This window comes from Arvicola amphibius, chromosome 14 (assembly GCF_903992535.2).
Source record: "Arvicola amphibius chromosome 14, mArvAmp1.2, whole genome shotgun sequence".
Taxonomy (NCBI): Eukaryota; Metazoa; Chordata; class Mammalia; order Rodentia; family Cricetidae; genus Arvicola; species Arvicola amphibius.
Window position 1 is genome coordinate 34,187,809 of NC_052060.1, and position 22,397 is coordinate 34,210,205.

At 35.9% G+C, this 22,397-nt stretch overlaps 1 protein-coding gene across 3 annotated transcripts in view; it reads right to left on the reverse strand.

The window, feature by feature from the left end:
- Positions 1 to 22,397, reverse strand: part of Ugt8 (UDP glycosyltransferase 8) — a 70,153-nt gene that overhangs the window by 14,013 nt on the left and 33,743 nt on the right. The gene's annotated exons all lie outside the window — the stretch shown is intronic.

Below are 22,397 nucleotides of genomic sequence, written 5' to 3' on the forward strand. Positions count from 1 at the left end.
TTAACTCATCAATGATATAGTCCAAATCATTTTAATTCTCTAATAAAATTAATTACAAGATAACATGTGTAATATTTAAAAACCCTTCCTGCAAAAATTTAGTGTTATAAAATATAAAAGTATTTAGAAACTTCCTAACTCCCTCCAAGAAAATATCAAATTAAAAAAACAGACTAAAAGTTCATTCATTTACAACACCAATAGTATCAACAGATATAGAAGAAAATGAACTGAAGTGTATAAAACTCACTTGAAGAAAACTTTAATAAACATAAAACTTTAATAAACACACTTGAAATTTTTAATAAAGGACAAAAGGAAAATAGGAATAAAGATAGAGTAATAAAATGCCTGAAACATTGTAAACATTAATGTTGGTATGATTTCAATATTTATAAAAATAAGCTTAGTGTATTTCAAGAGAATTTATGAGACATTAAAAGAAAGTTAAAATATCAGAAAACAAAATAGGAGGCTGGGGAGATGTCAATTGGCAACCTCCCTGCTCTGCAAACACAAAGACTTAGTTCAGATCCATGGCTGGGGAAGGCAGTGCATGTCTATAATCCAGCAGTGCGGAAGTATATATAGCTGGGGATGTGTTAGTTACCTTTCCAGCAAAGTCATCAAGAGACCCTGCCTCAAATAAGGTGAGGCATGACTGTAAAAGACACCTGATGTCTGAGACTGATCTCTACATGCATGCACACACATACATACACACAAATCAACACACAGACACACATGCATGTCTACTTGTACACATACATGCACACACATGGACACAGACACACATGCATCACACAATCTTTTAAAATATGAATGCAAAAAAGACAAAGAAACTTTGAAAAAGCACAGGCAGTTTACTTTTCTAGGTAGTAATGTGTCCCCAGAGTCTAAAGCAGTTATGTCTCTTAATGTTAGCACATGGGACAGAGCAATGAAGATAGCTGATGGAGATAGACTACTGTCAGATGTGAGCTGGGGCTTTTCATCAGAGAGTAAACGAGTTATACAAGCATAGGTCTAGAGAAAATATGAAGCTCTACCCTTTCACAGGATAAAAAAATGCTGAGTTCAACAGGTTTTTATGTGTAGACACAAAAGAATGCTTTTGTCATACTCCAGAAGGGTCTTCTTGAGTTAGAGACACCAGAAGTCACAACAGAAAAAGGCAGATCTCATTAAAGATCAAACAGACGACAGAGAATGGAAGCAACAAATTGGTATGAAACTGGAAGGAATTTACTACATATAATAAAGGATTAGTGCAAAACCCAAATAGACAGAAATACACAAAAATGACTTGAGAAAACCGACCTCAAAGAATGCTAAATTGCACAAGTGTTCCAAGAGAAAGCTTCACTTTACGTAAGAGGAAAACAAACTCAAAATGTTTTCACGTCACCACAGGCATTCTATTGAATGCTAAGGCACCACAATTTAATCCATTGAACTTTAAACATTTACAGAACCGATTCCAATGTTCGCTTACTAAGCATTTAAGTTTTATAATTTTCTTTGACCTTTTTTTTTCCAGAAAGGATACAATCTCTTAAGTGGCCTCTGGGTTTTTCATCAATCTTTTCCCACTCTCAGATTATCAAGCAAGTAATATTTTCTTTCAGTAATTCAGCAGTATGAGTTCATTAATGTACTGGGTTTCATATGCATCTCGAATTTAGCAATAGAACTTAATTTCCATGCATCTAGAATAATGAGGCTGAGTTCAATCACTAGCATTTTATCTGTTTTGAGACAGGATCTGGCTATACACTTCCTGATACTCTGATACGAGCCACGTAGCCCTGATTATCCTTATGCAATCACCATCCCTTACCCCGCCATGTGCAGCACCATCCCTGTCTCCATCATTAGCTTGAACCATCCTTTGAGTCAGCTTCCTCAGTTCTATGTACTGAACACTTCATCTCCTCAGGTTTTCAAAGTGCCAACACCTTAGTTGCCTTCTAATATAATAATCTGCCCCAATTATCTGTCATCCCTGATAATTCTGAAATGTTTTTTACTGTTATTTTATCATGTAATTTAAATATTTGCATGGTTCAACTCATCTCATTATATTTTATTTTATAATTAGATTATTTATACATTTGCTATATTTTAACTACTTTTTTAAAATCAAAGCTCCCACTAACAATGTTACTTCCTGTTGTACTGTGGGAATTTATGCACATATGCACAGAATACACACTTCAGTTCATTCAAAATGTACATTCAGAATCTTATCCATTCCTTTATATCAGATGTCAACACAGCATTGAACTTTACACCACCAGGTGGCATGGCAGGTACAGAGCAGAGATATGTGGCTTCAAACATCATTATGTCCAAGATTAATACTCATTCCTAAGAGTTCGGGGGAATACAAACCTCATGGGAATAACTCTCCCATCATATAAATGTAAACAAAGGCTAATGATCAAAACAGTGAATCAAGTGTTCTACATGAACGTATAGTAACAGATGTCAGATGTTACTACTAAATTATATATGGATAAAAAATTAAATTTCTATACAATTTAATAGCCAGATGTGTGCTCTCTTCCTCTCTCTTTGTATATAAGTATTTTAAAAAGAGAAGCTCAAAATAAAAAGTAATTATATTGTCTTCTTGTAGTACGAAGTCTTTTGCAGTAAAGAAAACATAATAGGGAAAATACGTATGATTTACATTTATCATATCAATATTTTGTATGTTAAAATATCTGCCTTTTTTAACAGCCACAACATGACTAGATGGTGATTTGTTTTCTAGCTGACAAATCCTTTCTCTGGATCAGTTATATACCAAATGACTTGACTTGGTCAGAGGAAGCAGACAGCCGGTAGTTCTGTATATTCTCCTCCCACTAGCCCACCCCTTCTTCCTGTGCTGTTCAGCATGGAGGAGTACAGTAGCTGGGGTTTGTGACAGGGACCAGGTAGAAAAGAAAATTAAAGCATACAGCAAAGAAATGATCCAAATGTATAACAATTTCAGTATTTTTAGGGAATATTTTACATGATGAATGTTGAGAAATCAGGGACAGTATAAAAATCTAACTGAAGATTAGGTGGCACAGACCTATCTCCACCCTCACTAAGGCTTCATTCTGAGGGTATCAGAATCTTCCAGACTTTGAAAGGACTGATGGTTGGGAACAGACTGGGTTTCAGCAGCCAGTTCTAGGTATGCCCTTCTGGCACCCTGTGATCCAAACCTACACCCCTTTCTCCACTCAAAACTGAGAGCCTTGAAAGAGGGCCAACATAGACAAGAAAGCAGTAACACTGAATCCTTTGTCAGCCCATGCATTCTGGAGGAAAGAATGCCTGGACTGTGAGCGAATCCTACACAAAGATGGCGATACAAGACAAGGGGGAGGGCGCTGAGGCCACTTTTGTTGTTCCCAACACCAGCATCAATAGGGCTTTTTTCTGCATTTTACCATGTCTTATATAAAGAATGTTCTGCTAAGGTCAGGTGGGATATAAATAATTGAAGTATTTATTTTGTAAAATTCAGCAAGTAGAATAATAGCAAATATTTTGAGACAAAATCTTTTAAAAACAGCTCCAGGCATCACATGATCTTTTAAGTATTGCCAAAACAGTTAAACAAGACTGACTAAATAAAAATATTAATTAAAATATAAAGGTAAGAGCTACGTAGATAGCATAGGGTAAAGTGCTTGATGCATAAGTCTGGGGAACTGAGTTCAGAGTCTTAGCACCCATGCAAGAGTCAGATGGGCCAGGCCCCAGTTGGGACCCTAGCACTAGGGGAAGAGACAGGCAGGTCCTGGAAGATCATGGAGCAAGAAGTTGGCCTTGCCAAAACGGTGAGCTGTATGTTCAATAAGACATCCTGACTCAAAATACAAGTCAGTGGATGTCAGTCTCTGATCTCCACACACCAGCGTATACAATGAGCATGCATGCGTGCACACACCACACACACACACACACACACACACACACACACACACACACACACAAGAATGGATATATAAAAATTACTACTCAAAATGAACATGTACCCGACACTGTATTCATGCTTGGGAAAAGGTTTTCCTCAAAGTCCTGTTCCCCCACTTGTGTGATGTCACGTCACTGGAAGCCTGACTTCCTCACCCCCACAAGTGCAGGACATCACAGGACATTGAGATATTAGCTTTTTAAAAGATACTCTGTCTGTTAAAAGCAGGCCTGTTCTTTCTCCTAGCTAAGATGACTAATAAGGAAGACATAAATTATGGGATGAAAAGACATGCATCCAGGGACTGTAGAGAAAGCTCAGCAGTTAAGAACACTGACTGCTCACCCAGAAGATCTGGGTTCCATTCCCAGCACCCACATGGCATTTCAAAACTATCTGTAACTCCAGTTCAAAACACAGGCATCCCAAGAAATGGGAAGAGAGGACAGTCGTTATTTTCTTTACACTTTGTTACCATATTCTACATTCCTCAGAACTAAGTTAGTTATAATACATAAAGGAAACAGAGTACAATTTTTTTTCATGCAGTATCAAATCAAGTCATCAAGTTTTATAGAAAATTCAGATGCTTTCCGAGTTCATCCAGGAGTCAGCCACAGCTAAGCTAAAGATGCAGTAGAGAGATCAATGTCAAGGTGAGGGCTGAGTCTAACACTCAACATCCGAGAGAATGAAACAGCCCTGGAAGACACATCCGTGCCCACTGAGACACTGAGGCATCTTTTTTCCTTTCCACCAGGCTTTAATTTTTACCAGCGCAGTTACAATGGAAGTAAGCAAAATTTGAAACCCTTTGAAGAGAGTTAAATTTTCAAGGTTCTTCAGACCTTCAACAAACTGCACACAAGCATTTTGGATATCCCAAGGATATGAGCACAGCAAGGTGCTCGGGTGCCATGCAAAGCAACCACAAGATAAGGAAAGGAGCAGATACCACACAAACAGGAAACTGACCAGAAAAGGAAAAACTCTCTCAAAATGACATGTAATCTTTCTTATGTTATAGAAGTAAGCAAAGACTCAAGAGATGTGAGAAGGCAAGAGATCTAGAAACTGATTTGAAATGAGCATGTGCACAACAGGGAAGAGACCGAGACGCAGATGAGGCACCTTTCTTCCTGAATGAGTGCAGAGGACAGCTTGCAGCCTGAAATAAAATACTCCTTAATCTCCTGTCAGGATAAATGGCAAAAATATGGTGCCAAAAATAAATGGACATCTGAATGGCTTATGGTCCAAAGGCAAAGGACAGAGTGCATTTACTGTATCTGGAGGCATAGTCATTTTATCAATCATGCAATCACAGTTAAACAAACTTTTATTGGCCACCTTTTACGTGCTAGGGACTACACGCCAGGAATATAAAAGAGCACGATACAGTTTCCTGCCAGGGAGTTCAAAGTCCAGCTCAGATTTCTGGACTATACTAATAGTGAATTAACACTGGCTTTGCTGTATTACTTGCATTCTGACCAAATGGATTCCCTGGAAATAATACATTTTAAATTTTAGCAAGTTCATTTATATTAAATATTTGGTATTATATCATAATTTCCCCTGATTTCAGAGTGGCACTGCCAGAGAAATAATTTGACAACAATTTTAGGTTGTAGGCTAAGTATTTCCAGAACTCATTAGAAACGCATTTAGAGTTAAATTAAATAAAATTGTAAAAAAAAGCACTAGATAATAATTTAATCATAAATATTAGAAATTCTTTTTCTAATATTATGATATTGGTATTTGGTGTTTCTAAATTATAAACCAGTATAGGGCAAAAAAGAAAGAGGATAACTTGTTGAAAACTGGTCTAAAATAAAATTTCCAAAGTAAACCACTCAAATATATCTTTCCTGGCTGATGATGGCATTTAAGTCAGTTGCTCCCAAATGTTTTATGGAATGGTGCATCTTCTGCTGCTCCAAGACCAAACATCCATGACTCCATCATAGATATCTCAATAGGTTGCACTGCTTTGCCTCAGCTGAACAGTGTATAGCCTGAAGAAGTCTTTCGTCCACTTATTTGGCGTCAGTGATTGTGCAGTATATAGCCTTCTCCCTCCTGCTCCTTATTTGGATAAGTATTTTATACAATAAAGTTAGTGACCCAAAACGGTATGGGTAGTGGGTACACTGACCTCAGGGTGATCATTTTAGGGACTGCATTTGTGCCTCAGACAGAAACAGGCAGAAACAAAGTAACAGCCTGTCAGACTGTATCTATCTTTCATCTATAACCTTACATGAAGAAAATAGTAAATTTCACTCTATTGGCAAAATAACAGGACATCAGGTTAAGGAAAGAATTCTATCCAGATTCAGTAGTGACTATGTAAATGAAGAATGAACTCTAGTTAATCCAACATCATTGTAACCCCAACCGACAATTTTGGGTATCCTAGAGAAACAGCTGGCAAGAACATCTGGCAGTGTATACTGCACGGCTATCTCCAAAGCACTAAAATGTGAATTAATTTGCTCTTCCTATAGCCTAAGACCAAATAATTCTAATCAATCATTAATCTTTGCCCTATTTTTAAGTTCTCAATATCAGTGCATTCTTTTTATTTTATGAGAAAACAAAATTTTGATGATTCATCCACAGCTCACGTATACTGTGCTCCTTATTCTAGCTGCAGTTAAGTCTCTCAGTGTATTCCACTCTTGCAAACTCAGGGCTTTGCTCACAGCTTCTCTGACTATGACAGGTTTTCATCTATCCAAACTCAACAAGTCGTCCAATGTCAGTTCACATGCTACCTACTGTATCAGTCTTTATCTGATCTTGCCAAAATCAATCATGCATTCATTTTTCTTCTTTGTTACATATATCTATGGCACTCTTTGTACATGAACTGCTTATACATTATTTACATACATCTTATGCTTTAATGAACTAATTTTTTTCTTGGATTGCAAAGTGTTAATAATAAATTTCCTATAATTCATATTCAATCAATTAAACAATCATCCAAAATGTATCTTATGCCTTATATTTCCTCTAGTATTTTACAGAACTTGTAACTTTATGGACAACACTACCGATGTATTAAAGAGTTTATTTTAAAGACCTACTTTTACTATTTTTTCAGAAATAAATGTGCATTTTCCCCAAATAACAGTGCTATATCTGGTAATTTAGGATAAGTTAAGTTATAGTCCAGCATTTAGGTAGGTATTAAAAGTTAATTAAAAATTCAAAAGACAGTTGAGAGATGAATCTCTGATTATAAAATTCATGTTCTCTCTCCTACTTTTCCTGGTACCAGCGACCAATGCACCTGTTACATCACTGAAAAAATTCTTTCCTTTAACAGGGAGTATCTGAAGAAACCTGTGGAGCTAAGTCATGCTTGCAGCAAACTCAGAGAACATTTCAATAAAAGAATAATCTCTTTTATATCTATGTATGTATCTATGTACCTTTGTCTTTATCTATGTCATGTTTTCTATCTTTATGTATTGTTTTCTATCTTGAAACTGTGTCCGTTTTCCATGAAATTAAATGGCATTGTGAAACTTTTAAATTGATAACAGGGAAACAAGACTAGAGAAAAACAGCTTAGCAATGTTCTAGAAGAACATTTTAAAATATTCACAATCAAGACAAATTAGGTCAATCAAAACTTGCAGAGTCTCTTTAGGATTAAATGTTTGCAAATTTTCATGATATACCTTATTTCAGGAAAATTCTACACTAAAATGTATAATTAGAAGACAAAAAATATGTGCCATGCCCCTTTAAATCAATAACTATAATAAAAAAGTATATGGGTAGAGATCTCAATGTCTCATCACATTCTGTCATAGTCCATAAGGAAGGAATAAACAGAGATAATAAGCCTTTCCCAGGGTGACCAACGTTAGGAGTTTTAAGAGAGGTCAATGTTAGGCAGAAAAAAGTATGATGTCAAAATAGAAGGGATGATAGAAGATTTAAAAAAGAACTATGTAGTAAAGGAAAAGTATGTCCAATGGATGGCAGAAGGAAGATCTGTAGAACTGAAACCCATATTTGTGAGAAATGCCTTGCTATGCCACAGAAAGAAAAGAGCATCATTTCAAAAGCAGCCCAAAGAATCTGAAGTTTAAAACAATCCCTGAATTTATAATGAGTTCATTCAACTGGATCTCTTATCTAACAATTTCTGAAAACTGAATAATCCTTAAAATAAATTTTAAATCTACCAACAGAAGTATAAAATACCACCAGGACAGCAACTGTACTAGAACTACAAAATGCAATCATAATATTAGACATGCTTTTCATTAACTGTTGAAAGAATATATATTATAATGTAAAAAGTGACATCATATATTTTTAGAGGTAGTGAATGCAAACTTTTAAAACACATCTCATATAAAAGGAAGATTTGGATGTAGAATATTCCCACGTAGACTACAATCGTTCCAGAGGACACGATGCAGGTGAGACTTTAGGCCATTTAGGCATAACACAATTCCAAAAGCAGTAAGTGTAACCACAGGGGTAGTCACTGTAAATCCTTTGGCTTCCCTGGGCAGAGGGACTCAATGATGCCAAAACCTCAGGTCCTGAGGGCAGAACCTCTACTATGAACTCATCTTGGGAAAACCACTGCATACCAATCAAGTGTGGCTTAAAAACGCACTGGTCCAAAACACTACTGCTTAAAATGAATAGTTCACAATTTTAAACCATTACTCACTGAATAAATCACGGTTCACTGAATTTAAATAACTGCATATAAATCAGTTTTCAAAGTGGAGATAAAAAACAATGTGTCCCATAGAACATGAATTATTATAAGGCCATTCTAAGAATAGTCATTTTAATCATAAAACAGGTTATAGCAATGTAAGTTTTATTTTATATAAAACACAGAGGCATGTATCACTGTGGGAAAAGGAACCTAGTTGTCCAGCAATATTCATTTCTTCTACTTCTTTAGCAGTCCAACTTTTAGCTGGAAACACTGCAGCCTAGAAAAGGTCCCCATTTTCTAGAAAGCGGAGCTAAGTTATTTTACACTAACATGGTTAATTAATGCTCATTCCAACAAGTAACAGCAAAAGTGAGGTTTCCAATGGAGGGATAATCACAGCTATTTAGATCCTGCAGATTTAAGCAGCCCTCTAGGGAAAGTAAAGAGGATGTAGTCAACTCCCTACTCACTTATTGGCACTGCCACTTTCTGCATCACGCTGGGATTCAGAAAGCACGTGATATGACACAAATATACTTTGATTTTATATAGTTTCCTAATTTCAGGACTCTCTGTGTGTATGGCATGAACACGGAAAATGGTTAATAATGCATGGTTTTCTTAGACCTACCCAGCTGAGCAAATTCATTATTCTGTGATGTATACTGAATATAAATTATTAATTTAATTTCTGGATCATTTGGATTGCTTTAAAATAGACTACCTTTATATTATATCGTAACTTGCAGCAAAAAATTGGACCAGAAGTTGTGATGATAATCTAGCATCATCCTATTAATTGAAAAAAAAGCTAAAATTATTCACATTAGTAACAAAGAAATCAAAGCAAGTCATGAACTAACAGGAGGTCATTAGAAAAAGATGTACATCTCTTAAATTCCTGCCCAATGGCCTTTATTCTAAAATGCCAATGTGGCCATAAACTCTACAAAGCAAATGCTATTTAAGGTTCTTGTTAGAATAAAGTTACAAAAACTGAACCAACTCATAGGCCTTTCAAATTCACCCAGTAACAAGAAATTCATGACTTACTCTCAGGGGCACATGTTCCCTACCTATTGGCAATGTTGAGGAGCAAACAATGCTACACAGGGAGAACTCTCAGACAGCACTGCAGGGAGTAGGCACCACTTCCTATGGATACATTTACATGCTTTCTCTATTTCCTGGCTGTATTTCTGTTTTGCTTGATTTTGTTTGTTTTGTTTTCTTCTCACTTTACTCCACAGATAATATTTTACCTTCTACACTAGCAGTGGAGTTAAAAAATTTGTTCCTTCTAAGTATTTTAAGATCATGAAAAATTGAACAAAATTTTAAGTAAGTAAAACTCATTTTTTTGGGCCAAAATGGTAACATTTAAAAAGTAATGTCTTTCCCTTTAACTGCTACAGTAAATCTAAATAACAATCATTATGTATCTGGATCTGACTTAGCTAAGAAGGCGAAAATGAGAAAGAAGAGGAGGAACAGACTATTTTATATAGATTCTTGCTATAAAATAGTATATGTAAACCATTTAGATACTACTTCCTCATCACAGGAAAGACACACATCATCTTCCTTGTGTATGTATGTTATCACTTTGATCTGCTCAGAGTAGCTTCAAATATGTAGCAATGACGTTCCATCCCATGTAATGAAGAATAAAAGGACTCAAGTAAGAAAAATCATAGACCACTCAGCAAAAGCCCCTAAAAGAAAGGTGGCACATGCCTTTAATCCCAACACTTGGGAGACAGAGGAAGATGAATCTCTGAGTTAGAGGCAAGCCTGGTCTACAAAGTGAGTCACAGGACAACCAGGGCTAAAAAGAGAAATCTTGTCTCAAAAAAACAACCCACACCAAAACCAACCCCACCCCCCCAAAAAACCATAACAAACCAACCAAACAAACAAAAACAGAAAGAAACAAAAAGGAAGAAGAAAGAAAAAGCAGGAAGGGAGAGAGAGAGGGAGGGAGGGAGAGATGGAGGGAGGGAGGGAGGGAGGGAGGGAGGGAGGGAGGGAGGGAGGGAGGAAAGGAGGGAAGGAGGGAGAGAGGGAGGAAGAGGTGGCATTAAATTGATGCTACAGATTCTTCTGGGAATGAGAAAACTGCCCTAGAGGCAAGAAAGACTTAATAACTATCTTATTAAGAGAACCCTTTGAGATTCTTCAACAGTTAATATCATTATTCTCTTGCAGTGTCCAAGTTTGGTTTTTAGCATATATATGATAAATGTTGTCTTCTATTCCAGGATATCTGACTCCCTCTTCTGACCTGACACCAGACTTGCATTTGGTTCACATACATTCAAGAGGCAAAATACTCAGACATAAAATAAAATTTAAAAAAAAAATCACTACCTTATACATGAGACAATCTGTTAAGAATCATAAAATGTTCTCTGTGGTCAGTGGATTAGCATACAAGAACAAAGTAACGTAGTAGAAACCGTCTTTCCCAGAGAACAGGACACCATCAAGCTATCCAATAACAAATTCTCAGCCCAGAAAATATATACAGACAAGCAATATTATAAAAACTGAGTAGGCTGTATTTATACATTTAGGAACACACATACATGTAATAACAATGAAATTAAAAGAGGACATGAATTTGAAAGAGAGAAAGGACAGGTTTATGGGAGGGTTTGGGGGAAGGCAAGGGAAGTGGGGAATCATTAATAAAGATATAATAAGAAGAGCGATGAGAGAATAAGAGAGAAGAGAGAGTAGTGTTTGAGATTCCACAGCATGAATTTGAAGTCCTGTCTTCTACCATCACTTTGGGAGAGTTACTTGGATTCCTTGAGCCTAATGTTCCTCATCTGCAAAATGAAGCCATAGCAGTTCTTGCCTGATAGAGAACTTACGAAGCTTAAACAAGCCAACATGTCTTAACTGCTTAGAATAGGTATATAAATGTTAGGGGACTCTAGCTACTATAAATAAATAATTACTCATAAACAAGTAAGCATAAAAAGAAAGGAAAATAAATTCAGAAGCTATTACTAAAGGTCTTTGGGGAGAAATAGTTGATGGAAACTTTATACCTCAGATTACACTCCCCTGAAAGATCTCACGTATTAAAACTGATATATCTTATGAAATCTCTTACAGCTACCAACATGATTATAAAAAAGGATGATCACTGACACTACCAGTTTCTAGTTGTGTATTAAGAGATCAGAATAAATCCTATTGACAGAGATGTTTCTTTTCCTTAAATTTATAGTCAAGCGCCTAAACTGCAAAGAGTTCTGCTGTATCTCAAACTCTGGATGGTTTGCAATGGCTGTGCCCAATGGTGGCAAACCTACATTCCCACGTTACAGTTGTGAAAAGCTGGCCTGTGAACTTCCCAAACAATTGGGTAACAGGAAGGTATGCAAGCAGCATTTTGTTTAAATGCACTTGGAACAAATACACACACACATACATACACACACTTTCTGGGCGTTTCCCATGTCGTGGCATGATGGAAGTCAAGTCTAAATAGGAACCCTGCTGTGATATTTCCTCACCCCAGGGTTTTGGAGGAGAATTAAGGCTAATGCCTATCGAGAATATCTGACTTAATGAAATGGCTTTCCTTGAAAGCACCTGGGATGGTGCTAGCTCTCTACCACCTTTAGAGCCAAAACAAAACAAAACAATTAAAAAAAAAAACCCACAAAACTAGAAGCAAAAAGAGTAACTTACATCATTTTCTGTAAGGTGTAACTCTCCCATGGAACCCTTAGGGATAAGAATGACTTCTGGAACTCTACTTTGATGACTAAATCACAACGATTTTCTAGGTGCTCTTTCAGCAAAGATCATCAGTTCTTCTGTGCACTGTATTTTTCTAACTCACAAACAATTGAAGCTGGAGTATTGTTTTGTTTTGTACAATACAAATAATGTGTGTATTCATTCAGTGCAATTAAATAAGGAGCTACCCTTTTCCTAGTAAATTTCCCATAGTTTATGTGTTTTGTTTTTTTATTTATACTCTTTATTACCAGTAAAAAATTGAATAAATGATTTTTTTCACTAACAGGTAGTTTTGGTCTATGTCATCAATAAACTTCATAGGATTCTTTATTTTATTTTACCTTTAATTATTAGATAATGTCTTACTATTGAGCACAAAATGGCCTTAAACTTTCTCTGCTGCTCAAACTAGTCTTAGATTCAGCTTTCCTGCCTCAGCCTCTGAGAGCCAGTTTTACAGGTATGTGCCAGAGTCTGGGTAGTGTAAAACTCTCCGTAAAGGATCATATTACATGTTTCTTTGCCTTTTCAAAAGTACTAAGGAAAACTTAAAGCCTGGCAATGGAAATGATCAGAATAGACTGCAAGGGAACAGTAGGCCACATGAATGATATTCTAGGTCCTTACTTGTAAATTTTGCAAAACATTAAAATCTAAGTGCATTTGCCAGAGGCATCACTGAGCTAATTGCCTTTTAAAGATCCACTGTGAATCTCATGCAGTATTTATTATTATGCATATTAAATATGTCAAAACATTATCTCTGTATTCATGTATGTTTACATCCAATTCTCTTCTCAAGAATTCCTTGGAGGAAATGTATTATTATTTATTCTGTCCCTCAACCCTTAAGAGCTCTACCTCCCAGGAATAACTTAATAAACACTTGCAATGTTTCTCTATTGGGGAAACTGGCAAAAATTACACATGCATTCTAATAGGCATTTGCTGGTCACATGCTATGGATGTGAACAGAGCTCAGCAATACATAAGCAAATACTGGTGTTTATGAAAGAAAACTTTACTCTTAAAAATTACCTAAAAGCCCCCCAATATTATTAGCCTTGCATGTGATATAACATTTTTCTCTAATCCTCATAAACTCCCTCTTAATTAGCACCAAAGAAAAGTGGAAAACTCACAGACAACTTCTTGAAATTGCAGGGTTTAATGCTATCTTTCAAGGGTATTCCTGCCTATTGCTTCAAATACAATTCAAGTGATTCATGTGTACTATCACTGGCTGTACAAGAATAATAGATTATTTATTAGATTAATGATCTATACAGACTATATAGAATAATAGAATATTAGATTCCAAATAATATTTTAATCATTGATTTCTGTCTTCCTGACTATGAAGGCTTAATTGTAGGTCAAAGCCATTGTCATCATTTTGTATACAAACATCATTTTCATTATTTAATATAAACAAATCAGAAAAACTATGACCCTTACTAATAGAGTCCTGCCCTGGAAATTTATAATCTTTGATTGTAACCAAACATACAAAATAAAATATCATTGAAATAACAAGTGTTTTATTCCCATCCCTCAAAGCAACAGTCTACCTTATGGTAATATTTTGTAATTTACAAAACAAAACAGAGTGAGTTATAATCACTTTAGACAATGTCATGGCCAAACTACATTAGGCACTTAAATCAACTGTTATCTACCTTACAGCTAGATGTGTATATGAATGAGTACAATCAGGGCGTAGAACTTCACTGAGGCTCTCTTCTCAGGATGAGGCTACTGTACTATTTTTAAATCACCGTTTTGATCTGTAGATACTTTGCTTCCTTTATTTTCACTTGACGAGGCAGCAGCATGTTGTTGAATCACCTACCCTGCACACACAGCTGAATAAACTCGGCACTGATCATTTCAATAGACAGAACTTCAATTTGCTTGTCCGTTCTGTCAGAACTATTTATTTTGTAAGTTTACTGCTTGGCTTTCTGTTGGTGTATGATAAAGAAAATAATCATTTCAAAAGGCATATATTATTTTCATGGATCTTAAGGCATAACTCATAGAAAAATAGAGTGCAATTAATTGTTTATAAATATGGTTTTGCTGTTGTATTCCGAAAAAGGCTGGCTTGTGTGCATGCATGTGTGCAAGCCTGCATGCATGCGTGTGTACATGGTATCTGTATGTGTGTGTTTGTGTGTGAGAGAGAGAGAATTCTGTATTGATCCTGTGTGAATATGTGATACGCAGAGGCCAGGGATCAATGACAGGTGTCTTTCTCAGTTTGTCTTTTCTTTTTGAAACAGGATGACTCACTTAATTGAAGCTCAACACTTGTCTACACTAGCTTCTCCTATCTCTGCCTCCGAGCATGGAGATTGCAAATATGCACTGCTATGGATGTTTTTTTTTTTTTTTAACTTGGATGGATCCAACTTTAGATGTTCATACTCCAGCAGCAGGGAGTTTACTGACTGAGCCATCTCCCCACTTCTACTATGTGACAATAAGGAGCCCTGCTGCTTTCTTCCATTAATGTTTATGTCTATAATATAATGTACTTAAAATCATTAAAATTAATCTTACAACTTTTAAATTTTACTTTAAGAATATGTCAGATTAGTATTGTTTTTCAGTGCCCAGGTAGACATAAAATTATAACACAGATCTTTCAGTCAGAATAAAAGGACAACTAGTTCAGGCAATGGACAGGGACACATTTAATCTAAGAATTGCACCAAATTTCAACTTTGTATGATTCAGGCTACAAAAAGTGTATCATTTTTTAACCTTTCTTCTTTTCAGAGTTCACTCCTATCCCTTAATGCATTCGTTTCTAGTCTACCACAGTGGTTCTTCTCCTCCCTTATGAGCCAGTCAGACAACTCTCAGTCCTTAAAAACAATCTCATCTCAGTACACTGTGTTTACGTAGTGTGTGTGTTCAGATCTGAGCATGCTGTGTGCTCGTGTAGAGGTCAGAGGGCAACGTTCAAGAGTCAGTTTACTACTTCATGGGTCCACAAATGGAACTCTGGTGTAATGCCTGGAGACCCGTGCCTATCCTGCCAAGTAATTTCACCAGCTCTGTACCACAGGTCTTAACAGTACTGCAATGCTAGTCAAGCACAATGTGGTAAGAATAAACTCTATCAACATCCTCTGAGATGTGAAGGTACTGGAATTATTTTTCTATTTTAAAAATGGTATATTTTCTTAGTCTAATATTTTAAATTATTAAATAACTTTCTCATTACTCCTAAGAATTGGAATCTATGATTTATACAATCTAAGTATAACTTTGGTTATGAAAACAGTTAATCCTGGACTGAGACAGGAGGCTTCATTAATTTGTAACGAATTTATCAGTTGATAACCATTTGAAAAAAGAACCATATAAACCCTGTTTCTGGACAGTAAGGCTTTATAATTATTCCAAAACAAAATGTGGGTACAGTTTATTGGTTCTCTACCTGTGGTAGATACTGTCCCTCCTGTCTTGTATACAGTGACTTCAATGAGTTACTATAGAAATGATGGAAAGAAAAAAGAAAGAATGAGGTAGAGAGGATATAGCAATGTTTCTAAAACATCTCAGGCTGGATTTGTTGCTGTTGTTGTTGATGGTGATGTCATTATGACTCCATTCCAAGACCTAGCTATTCTACCAAGCATTTTGTGATGAGGTTGCTTACCTACCATGCAACCCTATGGCTCAGGTCCAGAAGCCAATGGCATCAGTACCAGAGTGAACATTCTGAGACCCTCACAGAAAAATCTCATTATGATCCCTGTTTATTTCCAGTTGTTCATGATTAACATGTCACAGTGCTTCCAAATTTTACTTAATGTGATTAGTAGTGTTTGCCTTCCTCATGAGGCTTAAGCTTCTTTAAAAACGAAACTAATCTGTTCCACTAAATCCTGTGTTATTGAATAAACGAATGATTTCAAATCTTCTAAGTGTTATTTTTCTGGCTTAATTACCATAATCAAAAGCATACCTGGAGGCTGTTTTTACTATTTAAAGCAAGCATAATGCATCAATACATACATATGCCACTCTGTGTCACAGGTGATTTCAGGAAATCCTTTAGAGGTTTAAAATATATAACATTAATGTAGTGGAAAGAATGTATAAGGCTATAATTGTTAGCTTATAACCCTAAAGGCTAATTCCACAAAAACTTTTCAGGTAGGAGATGAATACTCTGAACCTATGTAGATGACAAAGTCTGAATTTCTTATCTAAATGCAAAGTCTGTGTGGATCACCACAATCCAGAACCTTCAGTTTCCATGAAGCCTATGTGGTGATTAATATTGATTGTCAATCTGATGGGATTTAGAGTCATAAAAGCAAGCCTCTTGACATAGTCTGTTTGTAGGTTTCTACATTAGGTTAAAAATCAGGCTTGCAAGATTCACTCTAACTGGGGAAAAATGAAAACATTGCATGTGCTGAGATCTCAGACTGTATAGAAATAAAGAAATTAAGCTGAGTACAAGCATTCCCCTCTCTGCTTCCTGACAGGAAAATAAGCATGGCCAGCTGCCTCAAACTGCTGTCACTAGGCCATTCCCACCGTGATGAACACTATGAGTCATAACAAACTCCTCCTAGAAGTTGCTTTCGTCAGATATTTTGCCACACCTACAAGAAAAGTAACTACTACAACCTATTTCTGAGGAAGCCCCTATAGGAAGTGTGCTGTGTTCCCTTCCTTGAATGCCCAGAGTTGTATGACTAAGGACATAATTATGAGTTGTGCCACCGTGGTTAGTGCTTTCCTTTTGGGTCTATGGTACTAAATGGACCAGGACCCTTTGCCCTTTGGAATCATTACATTGTTTTGTTATTCTAAAGGAGTGTCTCTCCTCTGACAGTTCAGCTGAAAAGAAGTTATCCCTTTTCACCACCCACACCATGTCTCCTTTTATTATAGAGTTATTGTTTTAAACTTCTAAGGGTTTGGAAATAAAATAACAAAGATATTTAGAAGATATACTATTAAAGCAAATTAACAATGTGAAAGAGGCTTCAAAGACAGCAGTTTCAGCTCCTGGATATTGTAACATTTATTCCAGCCTTTCCAATATTGTTTAGATTTACTTTCAAGTTCTTAGTTATAATTCAAATAAGACTCCTAGAAAGGCTTGTTTCTGGATTTAGTAGTAAAAAAGTGTACTTAAACTCTATATTATTCTCCAGCAAATATTTGAAAACACAGCTTGTCTTTATTGAGTACTAAATATTTATTTATTTAAATAGTAATGCTAATTACCATAGCACACTATGGTAATCTTTTATTCTTATAATAATGCTCCATAGTTTGTAAATATAAATATTCTAGTTTATCTACAACTAATGCCTATAATATTGACAAAATTAGCATATGTCTTTTATTACAAAGAACACTTGACCCAGAAAGTTCACGTGGACGTTCTAGCCTCATGAAAATAAAAGCAGCTCTTGGTGGCAGACCTAAGGCTCAAACTCCTTGATCTCGAGCTCAGGCTCCCATTCCTCTTCATAGAACACAGGCCAGACAGTAGCGATTAATGAAGCACAGCTAGTCTGCAAGGGCCAAGTTCCAGATAAACCCCAAACACAGCCTTTCCTGAAGACCTCTTCTCAGTATTGCATGTGTGTGACATGTTTGCTTCTCAAGCCTAAAAGGGAAAGTAAGATGCACTGGTCACACATGCTGTAGTGACTCAAATGTGAACAGCATGAGCAGAGAATTTACTTCCTCCAGTAAATTCCAATTTTTGCAGGGATAATCTTACCTCTAACCAGTCAGGAAAACTAGCGTCAGGGCATGTAGAGTACTTCACCCAATTGTCCTGAATCACTATCTTCTGTCTAATTACACTGCTGGTATGATTGTTTTGACTTAACACCTTACTGTCCTTCCAACTCAAATTTCAGCATGAAATATTCACTACTCCTAGAAAGGTAATACATTAGGTTGTTCTCAGCTCTTACTATATTGCAATAAACAAATTTAGCTGCCATTCCTTTTGCTATAACATACTGCATTCAAGGGTTAGAAATCGGTATTTATGATCAAATGTAGCGGACAGTGTAGCAATTGGCAGCCTGAGACACTGTAAAATTACTGGAGAAAGGTTGCTACCGTGGGATTATGGCTACATGTCTCTGGCTGGGAGTGACAGAAAGGGAGGGGAAGAGATCACTAGATACTTTGCATGCATGTAAAAAAAAGGAAGCTGTTGAAAGAAAAATTAAAATATTGAAGGTAAAGGTCATATGCCAACAGAAATATGACTAAGATTAGTGTTGTTTTAAAGACACCCTGGATTTCTATGAAAGGTTCAAAGTGATAAATTACTATCACCAGGTGAAGACATTTTGTTAACGTCTGTCTGCCGGACATACCAAGCACAAATACCTATTAATGAAACCTCTAATGTAAGAAGAGTATTTATTTATGTTTCTCAAACAAAAATGGCATTGTATCAGATTCACTGGGCATGCTTTGTCCAGTCTGATTTTCTCATTAGAAATTCACTGCATGATTAAATGCTAAGTGCACAGCTGTGTAAAGCCTCAACTGGTCGTAACCAGTAGTGCCTAATACAGCCTTCTTAAAGCGATAACAAATTGCTCAAATATTCGATGTACAACTTTGAGGCCCCATTCAGCTCAAAAAAGTGGTGTTATCAATGTAAGTACAGATTATATTTACAATATGCAAATAAAGTTAATGTAGTACTTTCCGGCGCTGTTGAAAATTGCTGGGGAATAGAGTGTAACTCCAGCTTAAAAGTACTCTGTTGTGATCACAAATAGGCTAAGTCATAGTAAGAGTTCCATTAGATCCTAATTTTAAAAGCATTTAAATTTATCACAAAGTAAATCTAGTGGGTTGAGCTATATCATTTACATCAAAACATCATTATTACTTTGAAAAATGAAAGTAGGGGTTTGAGGCATTGAGCTGAAAGGGAATGAAAAGTCATATATAGTCTAGCAAAGAAGTGAATTCTTTTATTTTTACCTGTCTTATTTGTCATGACAACCACTTCTCAACTGTTAAAACCAGGATCTTTATAACAGGAAAAGGATCCAAATTGTATATCACATCAATTACTATTTTAAAAATATAAAAATTTCATAGAAAGCTTTATTTACTTAAAACTAAACTTAAAAATTAAAATAAAAATAAAATTCTCATCAGAAATTTATTGACATGAAATTAAGTTTTTAAAAGCTTGATGCATTTACCTATATACTGAAGTTTTACTTAAAAATTAAAACTATGAATATTTCACAATTTTTTTTTTTTTTTTTTTTTTTTTTTTTTTGGTTTTTCGAGACAGGGTTTCCCTGTAGTTTCTAGAGCCTGTCCTGGAACTAGCTCTTGTAGGCCAGGTTGGCCTTGAACTCAGAGATCCGCCTGCTTCTGCCTCCCGAGTGCTGGGATTAAAGGCGTGCGCCACCACCGCCCGGCTTCACAAAATCTTTATTCAAAAAAGGCTCCATCATACAAAGATGAGACATACAACTTGTTTTTCTTCCTATAGTTTTTTATTGTTGTTGTTGAGCTATTCATTTTGCTCCAAGGAGAAACTAAATTGCATACATAATTTGATATGTTTTAAAGTTCTCTATCAAGATTAATCTTCATTTTATTTGTTTGTATATCTATGTGTCTGTGTGAGTACATGGAATGTGTGCAAAGTTATCCTTGGGTCAGAAGAGGACACTGGATTCCCTGAATCTGGAGTTCTGGGCCATCACTATGAGGGTCCTGGGAATCATTTGGATTCTCAGAGACTGGTGCTCTCAACCACTGCGTGATCTCTCCAGCTCCTCTAAAATTTTACGTAAGATTACATTTCAAGAAATACAAACCATCCCGTTGTGGGAATTCATTCAGCCAATAGCCTTTTGGTTACTGGCCCAGTGGGCTCTCAAGGAGTTACTTACATGCCTACACACTCCTTTGTGTTGTGAAAATTAAAATTATTTCTTTTTTGATTACGTTTTGGCCTATCCACTAATCTGTAGTGAGTTTTTTGGGTTATTTTATTTTTATTTTATTATTATCTCTTTGAGTTTGTACAACCACTACAGCAGTGGTCCTCAGCTTTCCTAAAGCTATGGCCCTTAGACAGTTCCCCATGTGGTGATCCCCAACCACAAAATTATTTTGTTGCTAATTCAAAATGTAATTTTGCTTCTGTTAGGAACTGTAATATAAATATCTTATATGCAGGATATTTGATATGCAACCCCAAAGGGGTCACAGCACACATGTTGAGAACCAATGTACTAGGAATTCTTTCGCTGTTGATTTTGTTGTATTGTGTTGTTGTCAGAGAGAATACACTGAGTTATTTCAATTTTTTCTATATTTTCTGAGATTTATGCTCTAATACATGGTCTGTTTTAGAGGAACTTCCATGGCTGCTAGTAGAATACATATTCTTTAGTTTGAGGTTTAATACTCAGTAGATTACCTATTGTGTCCATTTGACATATTATGCCTTTTAATTCTGTTTCTCTACTTATTTTTCACAAGATAACCTGTTTGTTGGAGAATATAGGGTATTGAAATCACCTACTGTTCCTGAGTTGGACTAACTCTGCCTTGAAGTCCAGTAGAACACTTCTTATGAATTTGCGTGTTCAAGAGTGTGGTGCATACATGTTTTCCTAAACGCAATGTCATCATGGTTTGTTGTTCCCTTGGCAGTTTCAATTTGTAATTAGAGGATTTAAATTTTATTTTTTATTTAAAAAAGTTTTAACAAGATATTTTGATCATATTCTTTCCCGTTCCCCTACTCTTCCCAATATCTCTACCCACCCAATTTCATATCCTTCTTTCTCTTTCTCAAAAACAACATCAAAACAAACAACAAAACAATGCCCAAACAAAACTAATAGAATACAAAAACATGGAGTCTGCTTTAAGTTAACCAACTATTCCTGGGCACGGACCTGCCCTGGGGTGTGATTTGGGCATACCCATTGGAGGAAGCTGATTTTCTCTTTCCAAGCAGGAATTAATTGTAAGTTTTTTGGTTATGGTTGGGACTTGGTGTCCACTCCTCCTTCTCAGAGCTGGGATTTTGTCTAGTTTGAGCCTGTGCAGATCTTGTGTATGCTGTCTCTGTCGGAGTTCAGCCTGAATCTGACACAGAAAATGTAGAGAATAGGCTTGCATTCATGGGCACAGGAAAGGACTTTCTGAACAGTACCCCAGTAGCACAGACATTAAGACTAGCAATTAATAAATTGGATATGATAAAGTTTAAAAGCTTTAGCACAACAAAGTACACAAACATTTGATCAGAAAAGGAGCCTAGAAAAGGGGGAAAGATTCTTTATAATTTACATCTGATGGAGTCTAAAGTACATAATGAACTAAAAGAAAAAAACCTGAACATCATAAAGACAATTCAATTTAAAATGGTGTACTGAACTAAACCAAGAGAGACTTCTCATCAGATGAAACACAAATGGCTGAGAAGTACTTAAAGAACTGTTCAACATCCTTAGTTAGTCACCAGGGAAATACAAATAAAAACTATCTCGAGATTTTTTCTTACCACAGTTAGAATGGCCAAGATCAATAAAACAAACTATAGCATATGCTGAATTTAGTCAGTGTTAGTGGGAGTGCAAACTGGTACAACCACCTTGGAAATTAATGTGGAGGTTCTTCAAAAAGCTGAAAATCAATCAACCACAAGATTTACCTATATCACTCTTGGGCAAAATACCCAAATGACTCTACATCTTCCCACAGATATTCTTACTCTGCCATGTCCATTGCTGCTCTATTCATAATAGCTAGATATTGAAAACAGCCCAGATGTCTATCAACTAAGGAATGTTTATTAGTTTTTAATAAACAAATGCTATTTCTAGTTATTGTTCATATATAATTAAAGTTTCACTAAATACAAATTATAATAGTGGCTTTCCATTT